Raw genomic sequence first — 16,425 nt, 5'->3', positions numbered from 1 at the left:
CTATCGAGAAGAAATGCATTTCCTGTGTCATAGCAAATGTAGCCAAATAGTCCCAGTAGGCACCTCTGAGAAAGCCATGTATTTTTCTATTTAGATAGGTTAAATTATGCTGTGGTAACAAACGACCCCATAATTTTAGTAGCTTAAAACCACAAAGATTAGTATCTTGCTCATGCAACATGGCTGTGTGTCGGTGGGCAGAGGCTGACTCTTCTCATTGAAGTTCCAATGATTCAGGCTGATGGAATAGCCACCATCTCTAAAGTTGGTGACTGCAGGGTCAGAAGGAAAAGAAAGATCTCTGGAGACGCTCAGCTCAGTCTATCAGTGGCACTTGTCACTTCTCATCACTTCTTGTCCAGAACCGGTCATATGGCCTCACCCAATCACAGAAAGCGAGAAAGTTCAATCCTTCCATGTGCTTAGGAGGCACAGAAATCTTTGACGAGTAACGTGAGTGTCTACCATACCATCATAAGCTACAACAAAGCATCCACCAAGTCCAGAGTAAGTTTATCCAAGGTTACATTCATGTCAATCAAATCAGACCTCACCTTTAACTCTTCTACTTTTCTGAGATTCAACCCTTGAGGAGCCAGAGGCAGCCTACTTGAATAGGGCAAAAAGCATGGGAGTCAATTTGAAGTAACACAGGAGAAGCTCTGTCCAGCCCCCATTTATTCCCCATGACAAGAGGCCAGCATCAGGCTGCCCAGGCTAAAGTAAGGGAAAACTTTATTACTCTATGAATTTAGGACTTCCTTATTAAATGAACAGAATATAACAGAAATGAGACTATTCAGGCAATTAGATGTAGTCACAGAACATTTTATTTTCTCATAGTAAGTAAATAAGAAGTGAAACCTATCTGAGATTTTATTTATGATCAAGAAAAGGATTAGCCCCACTAAGCAGGTCTGAATGGAGAATAGTAAAGACAAAGGAGACAAACACCTGCTTAAATAAGAAACACATACACGAAAAAGAAAAAAAATGTGCTGGGTGGATGCAGCTTCAGTAAATGGTAAAGTCAGAAAGAAAGTAGGTGAAAAAAAATTGCAAAGTGAATCCAAATAAAAACAAAACTGTCAAAATGCTTTTTGAAAATCAGAGGGAAAATATTATATATAACCAAGAGAATCTCAGAAGCATTAAGATAAAAAGCTATTACAGAAATGGAAAAAAAGTTAGAAATCAGGCTAAACTACCCTGGAGTTTTTCCCAGGTACGTGAAACCAAGATTAAAGATAAAAATACTGCGAGAATCTGACTTAAGTCAAAAACACCTAGGAAAATGCTCCATCACAGCAAAATGAATGGCAGAAAATCTGAGTAGACTCTGTAACATTGGCCAAATAGGAATGCTGGGCAGAGATGAAAAACATAATTTATTTCCAACAAACTAGATTTAGGCATAGAGTGATAACCCCTTATACTATCAGAACATGCTAATAGTGGATCTCCCAGAAGCAGACTAACATTAAATCAGTAACTAGTTGCTCTTTGAATTCTCTATCAGTGATCTAGAAGGTATAACATAACAAAATAGGAGAAAATAGGATACAAGCATTTGAAGAGGTCAAATATTCAAAATAAAAAAGTAAAATACTGATTATTCTACGCAAACTGGCTGTAATTTAAAGAGAGGATAAAAATTGGTGCTTATTTGGAGTCAAATGAGTTGTTCAACAATCTTCAATCCAAGTCTAAATGACTACATGCAAGTTATCAACTGCTCCATCTATAACCAGGTTTTAAACTGCAATTATCTGATCTGTATTGTTACCCTTGTTTCATAATCTATAAAATAAAATTCATTTGATATGAAAATTTGAGGAAATAATATAATAAAAGGACAATAAAGATCCAATAGAAAGAAATGAATTTCAAATTGATTAGTTTGTTTTTGCTTTTCTGTACAAAACCTCCATCTTGTATATAAACGTGATACACATTACTGCATTTGAGATTATTTTATCAGTGGTTTTTAAATATATATTTAATACAGGAATTACCTATCAATTGTATAGGTACTGAGTATACAAGTTTATTTTCACCCCTTATCTATTCTATTATCATAAACTACACGTAAGATGTCCAAGGCAGAAAAGTGTCATCACACCTGTTTTACCTTAGGAAACTAACATTTCATGAGATTAACAGATTGCTTGAGATGCATTAATTAGCAGTCAATGGCAGAGTCAGAATTTGAAACCAAATCTTTTAAACTTTTAATTATTGCATGCTATCTCCTTTATGATGGTTTTAGATATATTAAAACTTTCTAAGTATTATAAAAATCACATTTTAATTCATTCCAAAAATATTTAATATGAACTGACTATATTCTAGATTATTTTTAAAAAACAGTGACAAATATGATTTTTACCCTCAAGGACCACAAGATTTGAAAAGATACACTGGGCAGTGAACAAAGTAATAATATATTTAAAAAATACATATAATAACATAAATTTGTAAAACTTTAGAGGTTACATTTTGTCCAGGGCTTCTGGAATGGTTTATCTAGAATAAGATATGAGACTAGTTTTAAAGGATGAATAGGAGTTTGTCCAGATAATCTAGAAAAGGCTATTTTGGTTGGCGGGATCCCAATGTGCAAAGGCATGTAGATATATAAAAAATGGAATGGTTTTAGCAGTAAATACTAGATTATTTTACTTTTAAATATTGTTTCCAACATCTCAAAACTTAGTATGAATCATTAATTAAATTCATTAGCACTTTATTCTTATAAAGCAATTAGTACAACTGCTATCTAGATACTCCTTCTTCTCCCACAAGGAGAGCTAAATGGAAAGATGGATGATGAGCACCTCCCAAAATGCAAATAACTTCTCCAGGGTTTTCTACCATTACTAGTGACAAAACATCTGATTATCATCCATATTCTAAAGCTGTAATTTTGCATCATTAATTTCTATTGAATCAAACTACACATCCTCCCTTGAACTTTACATTAACACTATCATTGAATTTTCTTTACTGGGCCATATAGTAATGCTTTTATCTTTGTTCCTCTAATCCCTCCACAAAATCCACGGTAGGTGCTCCTATAGATGGACAAACAGGAGCAGAAGCTCCATATCCAATAGGACAGTCCAATCTACCTCTTCTCAACAGTCACCCAGACCTAAGTATTTTTCTAGGCTACATAAGCACCTACAAATACAGGCAGAATTTATTTCATTTCATATTTCACATTAATTTCATCAGTCTTGTTCATACATATTTTCAAGTATAATGACTGATAAAATACACTTCATTTTTATGGTGATTTCATATAGTTTCTCTGCCAAAGATGTATTACATTTTATTGAAAGTTTATATAATACCCTGTGAGACTCCTGAATACAGAACCAACCACAAATGCTTCCTTCCTAATTTTGGCATCTCCAGAAATAAGATCACTAATATATGCATATGTTCTGGAATGCTCTCCAGTAATCTCAATTAAAAAGTTCTTTAAGAAAAAAGGGCGATGGAGTGCCATCAATCTAATTTAGTTAAGTAGAATGAGTTTTATGAAAAGCAATGAAAAATATCAATTAAAGCCATATACAGAGACACAAGATAATCTGCTATGAGCTCCAGTGCTTAAGGATATGTTAAACAACTACATGGAAGGGATGTATTGGAAGGCATATATCCAAGACACGAATAAATGGACTAGATTGTTAAAGCCACTCATAGAAAAGTCCAATGGAGGAGTATCTGTGATGCTTATATCTGCTAGTACCCTCTTGTCCACACATCGTGGCTTATTTGCATTGCTGCCCCAACTTTGACACAACAATAAGCTCTGTCATCAGCCTCTACCAGGAATCCAATCACATTCAAGCTACTAAGACTTGTGTGACTTTGCTGCAGATTTTAAGTTAATCAGAAGGAGCACCACTGTACAAAGTACAGTTGACCCTTCAACAACTAGGGGGTTGGGAGCACCCATCCTCTGTGCAGTTAAAAATCCTGTATCGCTTACAGTCAGCCCTCCTTATCAGCAGTTCCTCCATATCCAGGGATCCTTGGTATCCTCGGTTCTGCATCTGTGGATGCAGGTTCAACCAACCTTGGATGGTACAGAACTACAGTGTTTACTATTGAAGAATATCCACGTATAAGTGGACCAATGCAGTTCAAACCAAGTGCTGTTCAAGGGTTAACTGTACAACATTGTGTCTGAAAAATTCCCATTTGACATCCATGTTCTCAAGCTTATTCTGGTCCTTGACCACTTAATCCTCCTGCCTCTTACCCACACAGAATCCAGTTTTACTCTTGTCTCATTTCTCATGCGAGGTAGCTTCCTACTTTGTCAAAACCTTGGGTGAAATGGAGCCCCAAGAAGCTCTTTCACTTTGTAAATTATGTACTTCTGTAACGTTCAATGTTTTTATGATGTGAATGTTTTACTTCTATAATCAGAGAAAAAATGAAAAAGTATTTAAATTTTCATATGAAGAAAAGGGCTTCAATTAGATTAAAGAAATGAATAAGGATATGCCTTAAGCAACAATGAATCCTCAGCACTTAGGATAATGCATTTGTTCATAGTAGGTGCTCAACAAATGCTGTTGATGATAAGGAAATTATTCCAAGAGAGAAAAGAATGTAACGATACAGGGGTAATTACTGTGATAGCAAAGTATGTATTCCTCAGACAATGGATAGATGAGTTTTTGGATATGAAGGGAAATAAGGTGAAGGAGGAAAGAAGAATGGTATGGATTAGCCTATTATTTTAAAAGTTCTCTACTGAGTGCTCACTAGGTACCAGACACATCTTGGAGAATTTTCTGTCCCTCTGCCAACCCACCATGTCATTCTACTTAGTTTCTAAATACATGTAACACAAATTCTCATCATATATTTAGTTTCTTTCTCTTGCTTATAAGTTATTTCCCATATTAGCTTGCAAGTCTCTCAAAGGCAAGATTAATTTGTCCCCTTCCTACAGACAGTATATTACCCATGGCCTACCCCAGTGCTTAAAACAAAGGAGGTATATAAAAAGTACCTGTTGAATGAACCAGTCAGTCTACCACAGACTAAGTATTGTTCTACAACCACATCTTCTCCCTAACAATGTATCTGGAAGATCTTACCATGATGATATTTAAAGAACTGCAACATTCCATCTACCTTCTATTAAACAAGCAATGTAGAATTCATTGTACGAGCATTTCAAAGTTTATGTAACTATATTCCTATGGGATATTTGGATGTTTTTTCAATTCTTCAATAAATATGCATTTAAACAGTTTTGCTTCTTCCTTTACAATCTGTCCACCTTTTGGAGTCTTTTTCTTGCCTTACTTTGTGCCTAGAATTTCCATCATAATGTTGAGTAGAAATGAGAGCAGACATTCTTGCCTTGCTTCCAAGATTAGTGGAAAAGCATTTGCTCTTTCACCATTAAGTATCATATCAGCCATAGGCTTATTGCAGATGCTCTCTATCAAGCTGAAGATCCCTTATATTCCTAGAATATTTGTTAGGAGATTTTATGAAGAGTTTGTGTTGGATTTTCTCAAAAACTTTTTGTGGCATATACTGAGATGATCATATAATTCTGTGTTTCTTTTTTTTACTCGTTAATATGGTGTACTATATTAATTGATTTTCTAATGTTAAACCAACATTGCATTTCTGGGATGAACCCAACTCGGTCATATGTATTATCTTCTGATAAACTGATTTATATTTGCTAAAGTTTTGTTAATTTTGTTTATATTTATATTCATGAAGGATACTGGTCTGTAGTTTTCTTTTTTTATAGTGTCTTTTCATGATATTGGTATCGGTGTAATGCTGGTCTCTTAGAATAAGTTGGGAAGTGTTCCCTCTTCTACAATTTCCTGGAAAAGGCTGTGTAGAATTAGTATTACTCCTTCCTTAAATGTTAAGATTTTACTAGTGAGATCATCTGGGGCTGAGGTGTTTTGTTTTGAATTACATGTATTTTTTAACAGTTGTATTGAGATATAATTTATATAGCATTAAAGGTACCCATTTTATGTGAACAATTCATTGATTTTTAGTAAATTTACAGGTTTGTGCAACCATCACCACAATCCAATTACGGAGCAGTTGCATCACCCCAAAAGATCCATTGTGCCCAACTGCACTCACTTACCATCCCCACTTCCAGTGCCAGGAAAACACCAATCCACTTTTGAATTCTGTAGATTTGCTTTTCTAGACATTTTATATAAACGGAAGCATAAATGTGGTCTTTTGTGCCTGGCTTCTTTCATGCAACATAATGTTTTCGAGGTTTTATCCCTTTTGTAGCATGTATCAGTATTTCATTCCTTTTTGTTGCTGTATATTATTCCACTGGCACAGAAAATTTTAACTATAAATACGATTTCTTTAAGCGATTTGAAACCGTTCAGGTTATATACATTTCTTCTTGTATGTACATAATATATCTTTGCAGATTCATGACAGCATTTCTGAGGATAAATTCCTAGAAGAGGAACTTTGGAGCAAACTATTATGAACATTTATAATATAATAGGTATTTAAATGATATTTATTTAAATTTCACACCAGGTGGGTAAACCAGTTTACAATGTCTCCAATTACATACATGAGTCTTTATTTTCCCACTCCATTATCAAAAAATGGAGTCTATCAGTGCTTCATCCGTGTCCCAACTCATCAGCTAGACTATCTCACTGTTGTATTAATTTGCATTGCTTTGATTATTAGTGATGTTATATTTTTATCATTCATTTATATTCCATTCAGACCAATTTACTCCCCTTTTATGAATTCTTACCATGCAGCTCTCACTTCACCCTATTCTTATGAATTCTTCCCATGCCTCTCTCACTTCGCACTATTCTGAAGTGCCTGGTGACACAACTCTAGCATTGCTATTTTGTATAGTCTTGTGAACAATAGATATTTAATAAGTTCTGAAATAGTTGACCACCCACTTTTGCCTTCTCTCTTTAACAAGATCATTAAGAACAAGGATCTATTCTCATACATTATCAAATCCTGACTATCATACCAAAAATCACTTTTACATCAGTAAATATTTGAGTGTTAATTCATATGAATTTAAATAATTGAGACCAAAGCTTGGGTTTTAGCATTTACCTACAAATGAAATTGAAGGCAAATCTTAAAGAGAAACCATCTGCAATCCATAATCATATGCATAACCAATGGGTGACAGTCAAGGACATATCTTCACATGGACTAAGGACTGCTTTTAGCAGTCTTTATTTATAGATACAGATGGACTGATAGATAGTATAGATTACATATATAGTATAGTGTATAAAATATAGTAAATATAAAGTATAAATATAGTGTATGAAGTATATGTGTATATACTTAAAATGTATAATCTATTTAATATATTAGGATAAAAATCATATATCTATTATTATAGAAAAGTCTAGTAAAAAAATAGTTAAGAAGAAAAAGGCTCTTTCCCTTTGACAAATGAAGCCCAACATTTCAAAATCAACATTTATCACAAGGCACTGTTGTTGGCTCCCCTGGTACACCAGGAGCAATACAGTTTTTATGCTAATTATTTCCCGTCATGCTGGCTACTAGATAGATATCTTGCAGCTAACCATAGTTACATTATAATAGAATGAGATTGTATGAAGACACAAAATCCTCTTATGCAGTCCAATTTAGAATCCATTTCAAAAACTCTCCAGTGCTACACCTAGAAATTGAAATGTGCTGGGAATCTTAGATTTTTGCATTTCTTTCTGTTACACTAAAATTTGGTTATGACTTTTGTAAAGACAACAAGTCTCTCTTTATAGATAATATGATATTATGTTCTATTATATCTGCAAAAAATAATTTGTTTCCAAGTCTAGGTTCCTAGGTGTGCATTTAGACTAATATTATTAGCAAAATACATTCATAGTTTTTATTGACAATGACACTAAAATTCAAAGGAAGGAAATGGTATTTGACTTACCCTTAATGACCAGGAAAGATGGGCTCTTTTTAACATTAACTAGTGAATAAATTTAGAAAAGCCACAAAATTTATTCAGGTCTCAAATCCTAGCAGGCCTCATATTTTATCAAAAGGGCACATAATTATTTCAATGGGGCTTTTAAATTTTTATTCAAATCAATGAGTCATTTAATATCTACAATCTACTTCCTTACTAATTCACCTGATGAAAATAACTTATAAATAATATAACTAGCATTTAAATCACTAAAATAAAATACGACAAATGGACTACCAGCATTTCTGGGCAAACTTCATTGTAAAAATTAAGATACTGTTTTAGTTTTGTGTCCAGCTTCACAAATCAAACCACTGAATTAACATTTCACAAGCTAAATATTTTTAAAGTGTTCATAGAAATTGGGTAACTGAGGACTTCCCTGGTGACACAGTGGTTAAAAATCGCCTGCCAATGCAGGGGACACGGGTTCAAGCCCTGGTCTGGGATGATCCCACATGCCGCAGAGCAACTAAGCCTGTGAGCCACAACTACTGAGCCCACGTGCCACAACTACTGAAGCCCGCGTGCCTAGAGCCCGTGTGCCTAGAGCCCGTGCGCCTAGAGCCCGTGCTCCGCAACAAGAGAAGCTACTGCAATGAGAAGCCCGCGCACCACAACAAAGAGTAGCCCCCACTCGCGGCAACTAGAGAAAGCCCGTGCACAGCAACAAAGACCCAATGCAGCCAAAAATAAAAATTAATTAATTAATTTTTTTAAAAAAAGTAATTGGGTAACTGACCTAATGAAATCAAAGACAATCGCTACTCATGTCATACTAATGATACACAAGAAGAAAAATGTAGAAATATAGAATGCTAAAAACAAACAAAAAAACAGGGACTCCATTTAAACTTTGCTATTCAAAAATATTTAACTCTTCTTTCCTTTTTCCTCTTCTTTACCATCACAACTCTTTACAAACAGCTCATATGCCCAGATCCTTTTATGTGTCACACAGCAAGCATCACACACTTTGTGCCATATTAATGATAACTTTGAGAAAATCATCTCACATATGTATATATTAATTTAATTTTTACTTTCATAACACTTGTTTCTGCCCTCCAGAAAAAAAATCTCCTCACCATGCTTCATTATGGAAGTTTTACAGGTATTCTTTAAAGATACTATTTCATTTACCCCCATATCAAGTGCTACAATGTCTGACATTTAATTGGCACCTGAAAGTTCTGTTTTTCTTATTCCAAAGCTTAAACCTACGTGTAGTCAAATTTTAAACACAAAAATAGAGTGGGTAAATATTAAATTTCTCCCATTTTACTGAATTCAACACTGAGCCTTAGAGAAATAAGACAGCTTTTCGTAAGAGACAGAAGTAGAATTCAAGTCTTCTGATGCCAAGTCCAGAGCTGCTTCTACTTATTCATGCTGCCTCCCAGTGGCACTGAATTAGTTTCCCTTAGGAGATTTTTGGACACTAGATTTTCTCTCTGAGGACATTTAAGAACCATTTAGCAACTGTATTTGTTGAGTGACACAAATAAAAATAGTAAAATTTACTAAAGACTTAGATGGAGTTAAGGCTTTCCTGATATGGATAACTAATTTTTTTTTTTGAGTATAGTTGATTTACAATGTGTTCATTCCTGCTGTACAACAAAGTGATTCAGTTATACATACATATATATGTATACATTCTTTTTCATATTCTTTTCCATTATGGTTTATCACAGGGTATTGAATATAGTTCCCTGTGCTACACAGTAGGACTTTATTGTTTGGATTACTAATTTCTGAACAGGTATACACTGACACGTGTGGCTCAACTATTTGCTTCATGTGAATACTTCAGACTTGATTATGCTGGCTATTATGCACATGGAGAGAGTATTAAGTACATGGAAGTAAGTCACTCAGAGCACAAATGCACCATATTTCAAGGCAGTCCATCTACCTCCAGTGACTACTCTCCAAGCTGGTATGCTTCCCAGAAACAGAAGCCAGTGGAGTTGCAACTAGACACAACAGGCAACCAGACATAAGAGATAATGATCAACTGATGATTTGTACTCCCTAAAGAATCACCCCACATTCTAGTGGGTTTCTTTGGTGAAAAAAATTTAAATAAATGGAAAAGTCAATATTTTAAGACTACCTCCCATTTAAAAAATCAAGTATGGACCGATAACTGTAAAATAACTGTAAATTGGTATGGATTTCTTTCTGAACAAAATATTTTAACCAAAGAGAGAAAGGATGAAATACTGAAAGCAAGGCAGGAAGGAGGGAGAGGAGGGAGAGGAGGAAGAAAGGAAGGAGGAGGGAGGGAGGGAATAATAGCAAAAGGATTTTTTTAAAACATAACAAAAATGGTTGCTGAAAGAAGAAATCAGAGATACATGCAGTTAGATGAGTAAACCTTTTGTCTGGTATTTAACCTGTCTCTCCTATCCTTTCATTTCCTTATCAAATATATTTTTAAGCTCCATTGACTTTCTTTCAGGAAATATGATCTTTTGTGATTAAATAGTTCTTAAAGTTCTTAGCAACAAAAGAGCCCCTAAACCATAAAGGAAAGGGGCTTGGTGACATATTTCCTCATCAAGATTATAAATGGAGTACCCAGAAGTTGAGGGCTATGACAAATAGGGAAATAGTCATGAAAATTCAGAAAACTGACTTTTTTTTAATCTAGGATCCTGCCTTATAAAAATGCAACCAAATTGGAGAATCAGTAACTGACAAACCTTTTTGCATATAGTGACCTCCTATCCTTGTACTACAGGAAAACATTTCCACCTAGAGTCCTTTCACAGAATATCTAGAGACCAAATGAAATCAACCATGATGACAACCAGAGCCAGATAATAATCAGTTTTTAATTGAAGCATCAAGCTAATTAATTTGTGACAACATCCTATCACTTCTGATTCTTGACATGAAGTTTCAGAGGACTCAAACAGTTTCCAGGTCCATAGCATTCCGGGAACATTTCAATGTGTGGTCTCTTTTAAAATCACATTTATGAGAGAGACAGAAATCTTTAGAGATGGAGTTCTAAAACTGAACTTGAGGTTACAAACCAGCCTCACTAGGTTGATTCAATTAATTGTCAAGAAATACATTATCTTTTTTATATCACATACACAGATTCTTAATGCTAGCAGGTCTTCCTCTGGTTTCAGAGGTTTCTTTCAGAAAGAAAATTGAGCCCTTATTATGTATTTGCCTTCATTAGATCAATTCAACAAATGAATAATTTGTGTCTGAACATGCAGATAGCTATATTTAGATGAGTAACTATTATTTTGTCACATAATAAAATTTCTAATACAGTATATTTTAAGAACATAAACCATCCTTTTTTGAGATTTCAGCAAGATATTTATTCTTGCCTTCTACACAGAGCTCTACCCATGTAATACGTGAATGACAAACCTTATATAAATCCTCCTTGAGATCATGTTATGTGTTATTCTGGAATGAAAAACATGAGTAAATTGGCCTGTTCCACTTTCACTAAATTACACTTATATAATATTAACTTACATATTTACCTTAATAAAAAAGAATAGATGCCCTACACAGATGGCAACCAAACTTCTTCAGTTATCATCAACAGGCAACCCATTTCATTTAAATTCTTAAGATAATATACCTGACAGTATCTCACAAAACATTTTCAGCAGAAGTGCTTCATTTGTCCTGCCTCACACTCTAACTGTATTGGAGGTAATGCACACTGCTAGATGATGATGATAGTACACTGAAGAACATTCTTCTTTTAAATGTTAACCACTGCTTCTCATTTTTGAAAAGTATTGTTCACTCTTTCAGTAAGTGGCCCAGTATTTCATAAATGCTGGATCTCTGCTTTTATTTAGTATTCCTAGAATATTCCATGCTCCATCATATTTTTTGTCTTCCTTCAGGATTATTCTTCAAGAGGTTTAACATCACAGGTCGGGTTTGTTAAGAACCACCTTTAGAGGACTCTGAAATTGCATAGCTGAGTGTAAAATGACCACATGTGGTATGCACGAACACAAAACAGCACACTGAAAAATACATATATTGCCAGCTGCCTGACAGACATGGTGTAATCACGCCAAGCACACACAATACCCACATTTTTTTTTTAATCTAAGACACAATCATCAAACATACTCAGCGCTCACCGTGCTCAAGGCAGTAGCTAGTAGAAATGATTTTTGTTAATGGCTTGATCAAGGATTTTGTCAAAGACAGTGTGAAATGTGAAATTAATCAGACTTCATCAAATAATCTGAACTTCAAGGCCATTTCCCAGCACCCCCGACCCCCAACTCACCTCATACACACAAGCTTAACTTTACCCTCCTTCCTCTCCTGATGTTCTGGCCCTGACTTCCTCCTCAACCTTCTCTCTCTCTCTCTCCAAGTCTATCAGCAGCTTTGCTCTGTTCTCACAGCCAATCTCTTGGGGAAGGAAATCGGTAAAATGCTAGATGGTGAGACTTCACCATCAGGTGAAAAGGAAAGGGGAGGAAAAGAAGAGGGTGTGGTACTCCTTTCTCCACCACACCCCACCCCTCGAGGCGCGCACTCCATTCCACTGCGGCTCGAGAGAGCACGGCGGGTCCCCTTGCTCACCTCGGAGCAGCCCGGCCCAGAGACCAGCCACCCGGCAGTCTCTGCAGAAAACTTCCCTTTAAGCAGTCAAATATTTAGGGGAGGCGGGCAAAATTAGGAAATAGTTCGAATATACCTCCCACGGAGCTACGGAGGAAGGCTGAAAGGCACCTTTAGATATAAACGGCACATACCCGCACCCTCCACTCCCTCCCATCCTAAGTATCTGGCTGAGAATTCAAAGAGAACCCGGGGTGAAAGGAGAGTAGAGAACGAGGACTGACCTCCCGGGACTGCCCTCAGGGCGCGGGCCAGGATCGCCTCCCCGAAGTGGCTCCGGCTCGGAGCACAGCTTTCCGGAGCTCAGACCCGCGTCCCCGCAGCTCTGCGTGCAGCCAGGAGGCGCGCCGGGACTCCGGCTCCGGTCCTCCGCCCCGGGCCGGCTCGCCTCCCCCTGCCGCGCCCACTCCGCCACCCCGCGGGCACGCTCGCTCCCCGCGCTGGCCCCGCCGCCGCCCGGCGCCCCCACACCCACCCGCACCTCGGCGCCCGTTGGGAGCCTCTAGCGGAGGCGAAGGGAATCGCAGCAGCCCCGCGGGGCCCGGGCTCCGACGCCGGCTGCGGGGAGCCAGCCAGGCGGCGGCTGGAGCTTCGCGCGCCCCCCAAGTCAGCCGGCCGGATGCCGCCGCCGCCGCACACACCTGCCCACCTGCGCCAGGCTCACCTGCCACCGCGTCCTAGCGGCGTTCGCCGGTGCCCACAGCGCGCTGTGGCAACGAGGGGGTGGGTCCGCGATGCCAATGGGGGAAAAACAACTCGCCAGAAACACACACACACACACACACACTTCCACGCTGTAAATCAGCCTGGACAGACGACCCGGCGCGATACCTATTTTCAATGGGTTCCACAGAGTGTAAAGTCAGGACGCTCCCTTCGCCTGGCTGCCTCCCACCTGCGCACCGGCGGTACCGGAGACCCCCTGAACTTGCCCACCCCGAGCCATTCGCGCGGGTTGTGCAATCGTGTGGCGACGCCGGCAGAGATCATACCAGCTTGCCTTGACCCTCCCCACCCCAGCCCCGGCATCTACTTTAAGTTATTCTTCTTCCTGGCAATTCAGGCAGCGGGTTTCCAGCCCCTTACCTTGCGACGCGGTTAATTCTCTCTCGTGTTCTTAAAATCCAAAGCCAAGGACGCGACGCACGCAAGTCCAGAGGCTTTTCCTTGACTCCCCCGCCTCAGCTGGGCCGGCTTTTCCTTCCAGAGGGATCAGGAGAGGGGTGGCGGTTTAAAAGCCCTCGCACTGGAGGTGCCTCCAAATCTTCACGCCTGTGGGGACAGAGAACCGGAGAACCTTCCCGACATCCGGAAGCCTCCCAGCCCCTCCTCGGTCAACTTGGCTTTCTATTTAATTTTCTTTTTTAACCCCACAGGCCCATCAGTCAGTTCTCCGGCATCTGGCAGGAAAGAAGCGGATAGTCACAGTTGTGGCCGCTCCTCTCTCTTTCTCTCGATAATAAACCCCCGCCGCCACCTTTTCTTCCCTTAACTTGGAAAATCTAGTCTCTGCTCGGATTAGGTAGGGACTCGGCGGAGGGTGCTGTAAGAAGAGCACAGCTTCAGAAACCCATCTCCCCGGGTAGCCCTTCGAGAAGGTGTCGGCTCTAAGGAAACTTTGAGGGGAGGCAGCGGCAGCCGTGCTGGGCTGGGCTGGGCTGGGCGGGCGGCAGGCTGCGAGTGCCGGGTGAGGACGCTGCGAGTGCCGGGTGAGGACGCTGCGAGTAGGTGGCTGCGAGGAGGAGGGACGCCGGGCAGGCGGCGGGCGGCTGGGTCCCGGCGGCCGGGCTCGGCGTGCGGGCTGCAAGCACGCACGCACAGACCCGCGTGCGCGCGCGCGCGCAGCCACAGACGCACGCCCGGCCCCGCGCCCGAGGCCCCAGGCCACTGGCGAGCGAGAAGTAGAGAGACGCAAGGAGGGGCAGGTGTTCCAAGGATGCAAATGAAGGGAGGCATCAATCACTCCTCACTAGTTAACCGAGGGCTGCAGGCAGGCAGTTTCTGCCTGCAAGCTCTCAAGTCCGTTCGGCCACCTCCCGGGCCCCTGCCCTCCCTGGCGTCTCGGCTCCCTGTTTCTTTTCTTGAGGCCAGTTACTCTCCCAGCACCCTGTTCGAGGTGGCCGGCCTAAAGATTAACCCCATTCCCATCTCCAGCCTCCAGGGCCGTCCCCGCCCCTTCTAACGCGGGACTTTGAAGTGGCCGCAGCTGTTTGCAAGGGAGTCTTGAGACTCCCCGAGGTCCTTCGAATAGAGGAGTCTAGACATCGTTTCCTGGACACAATCCCTTCTAATCCCCCCCTTTCCTGCCCACTCCCTCAACTAACATTTCCCCCAGGAGCTCCTGAAGCTCACATAGATCTTTCTGGAAGGAACTTCGTAGGGATTCGTGACGCCTAGCCTTTGAAACTGGGCCAATTTAGGGTCTACGCTTATATTGTAAACTGGTCGGTAGCAGGTGAACCGCTCAGCTGGAGAAAGGGGAGGGATTAGGAGTCTGGAGACCCAGCCCCTTTAGCAGCCATTTCCAAGGTTTTGTACGTTGAGTTGCTGCCCAGGTCGCTGCCTAGCTCCTGTCCCAACTTCTTTTTCTGCCCAAGACGGCCGCGAGGAATCCCTGGGTGCGCGCAGCTACGGAGCCCCACGCCGGAGAGACTTCGCTGTCAGAAGCGCCCCTGGCTCTTTCACAGCTCCCCAGGAAGGAGCCTCCCCGCGGGAGTTTGTCTTACCCGGACTGGGCTGCTGTAATTGCTCACCGAAAGTAAACTTTTCTTTTTTTAACCCTGGTTCGCCTTTGTGCACTGAGAGGTAGCTACACCTGCAGAGCGTTACTCTACCTTCCCAAGTACTGGCCAGGCTGTGGACTGCTGCAGTGTTTTCACTCCCAGGCCTCGCGAATCTCTACACCTTGGGACCTGCCGAAAGAAAATGTGAAGTTGCGCCGCATTGGGCAAGCGCGAGGTTCCATTGCTCCCGCGCTGGACGCGACGCTCGGCCAAGGTCTCCATCCAGGTAGCTCTTGGAACCAGGGGCTCTTGACTGGCTCTGGGAGTCCGCTTCAAGTTGAAAGGCGATGGAATTTGCCCGGAAGACAGTACCTAAACGCCGAATGTGGATTTGCTAAGGCTCAAAAGTGGAACAAAAGGATGATTCGGTGCAAAAGATGAAACTTGTGTAGAGAGGCGCTCTAGCAGTGCTACTCGCTGCTCAGAAATCGATCCAGAGCATTCGAAGGTGAGCGTTGCCGCGCCCAGAATCTGCGGACCAATAGCTATTGGGCGCTCATCTGTATTTCAGGGATGAACCGGCTTTGGATTCGGTTTGAGCCGACTCTGTAGGAAGCAGAGAGGGACTGTAGGTTTTAGGGGGTGATGGATCGATCAAGGCTGCCCGTTGGAGCCAGAAGACCGCAACACCCTCCCTCTAAATAGCGTTTGTGCGCAAAGCTGCTCACAGACTCGCGCGTAGGGAGTCGGAGTGAACGGATCTGACACCCCGGCTTTCCTTCCGATGCAGTTAACGAAGAGTTTGAAGCTAAACCGCTGAGCCTGCATGAAGGAGACGCGAATAGTGAATTTGGTGGTGAGATGCTAAAGGATAAAGAGGCATTTCATTTCTGCGTGTATTAGTTTGCCAGGAGCGACTTGGTGGGTTTAATATTCCAAGATGTATTTCGGACACTGACTTTTTACAGAGTTTCAAGTGGAGAATGTTCCCAGTGTTTTCGGACCTGGTATAAATCTATACACTATCTACTTGCCACAAAGTTT

The 16,425-nt window shown here is 40.7% G+C and overlaps 1 protein-coding gene across 1 annotated transcript in view; it reads right to left on the bottom strand.

Annotated features, from left to right (window-relative positions):
• Positions 1–13,832, bottom strand: part of LINGO2 (leucine rich repeat and Ig domain containing 2) — a 1,241,515-nt gene extending 1,227,683 nt beyond the window's left edge. The window contains exon 1 of the mRNA XM_057549420.1: positions 13,745–13,832. The gene's annotated coding sequence lies outside the window, so the exon portion shown is untranslated. The remainder of the gene's footprint in view (positions 1–13,744) is intronic.
• Between the last annotated feature and the right edge of the window lie 2,593 nt (positions 13,833–16,425).

The sequence above is a fragment of the Balaenoptera acutorostrata genome, chromosome 6 (assembly GCF_949987535.1).
Source record: "Balaenoptera acutorostrata chromosome 6, mBalAcu1.1, whole genome shotgun sequence".
In the NCBI taxonomy this organism is placed as follows: domain Eukaryota; kingdom Metazoa; phylum Chordata; class Mammalia; order Artiodactyla; family Balaenopteridae; genus Balaenoptera; species Balaenoptera acutorostrata.
This window is presented reverse-complemented; position numbering and strand designations above follow the sequence as displayed.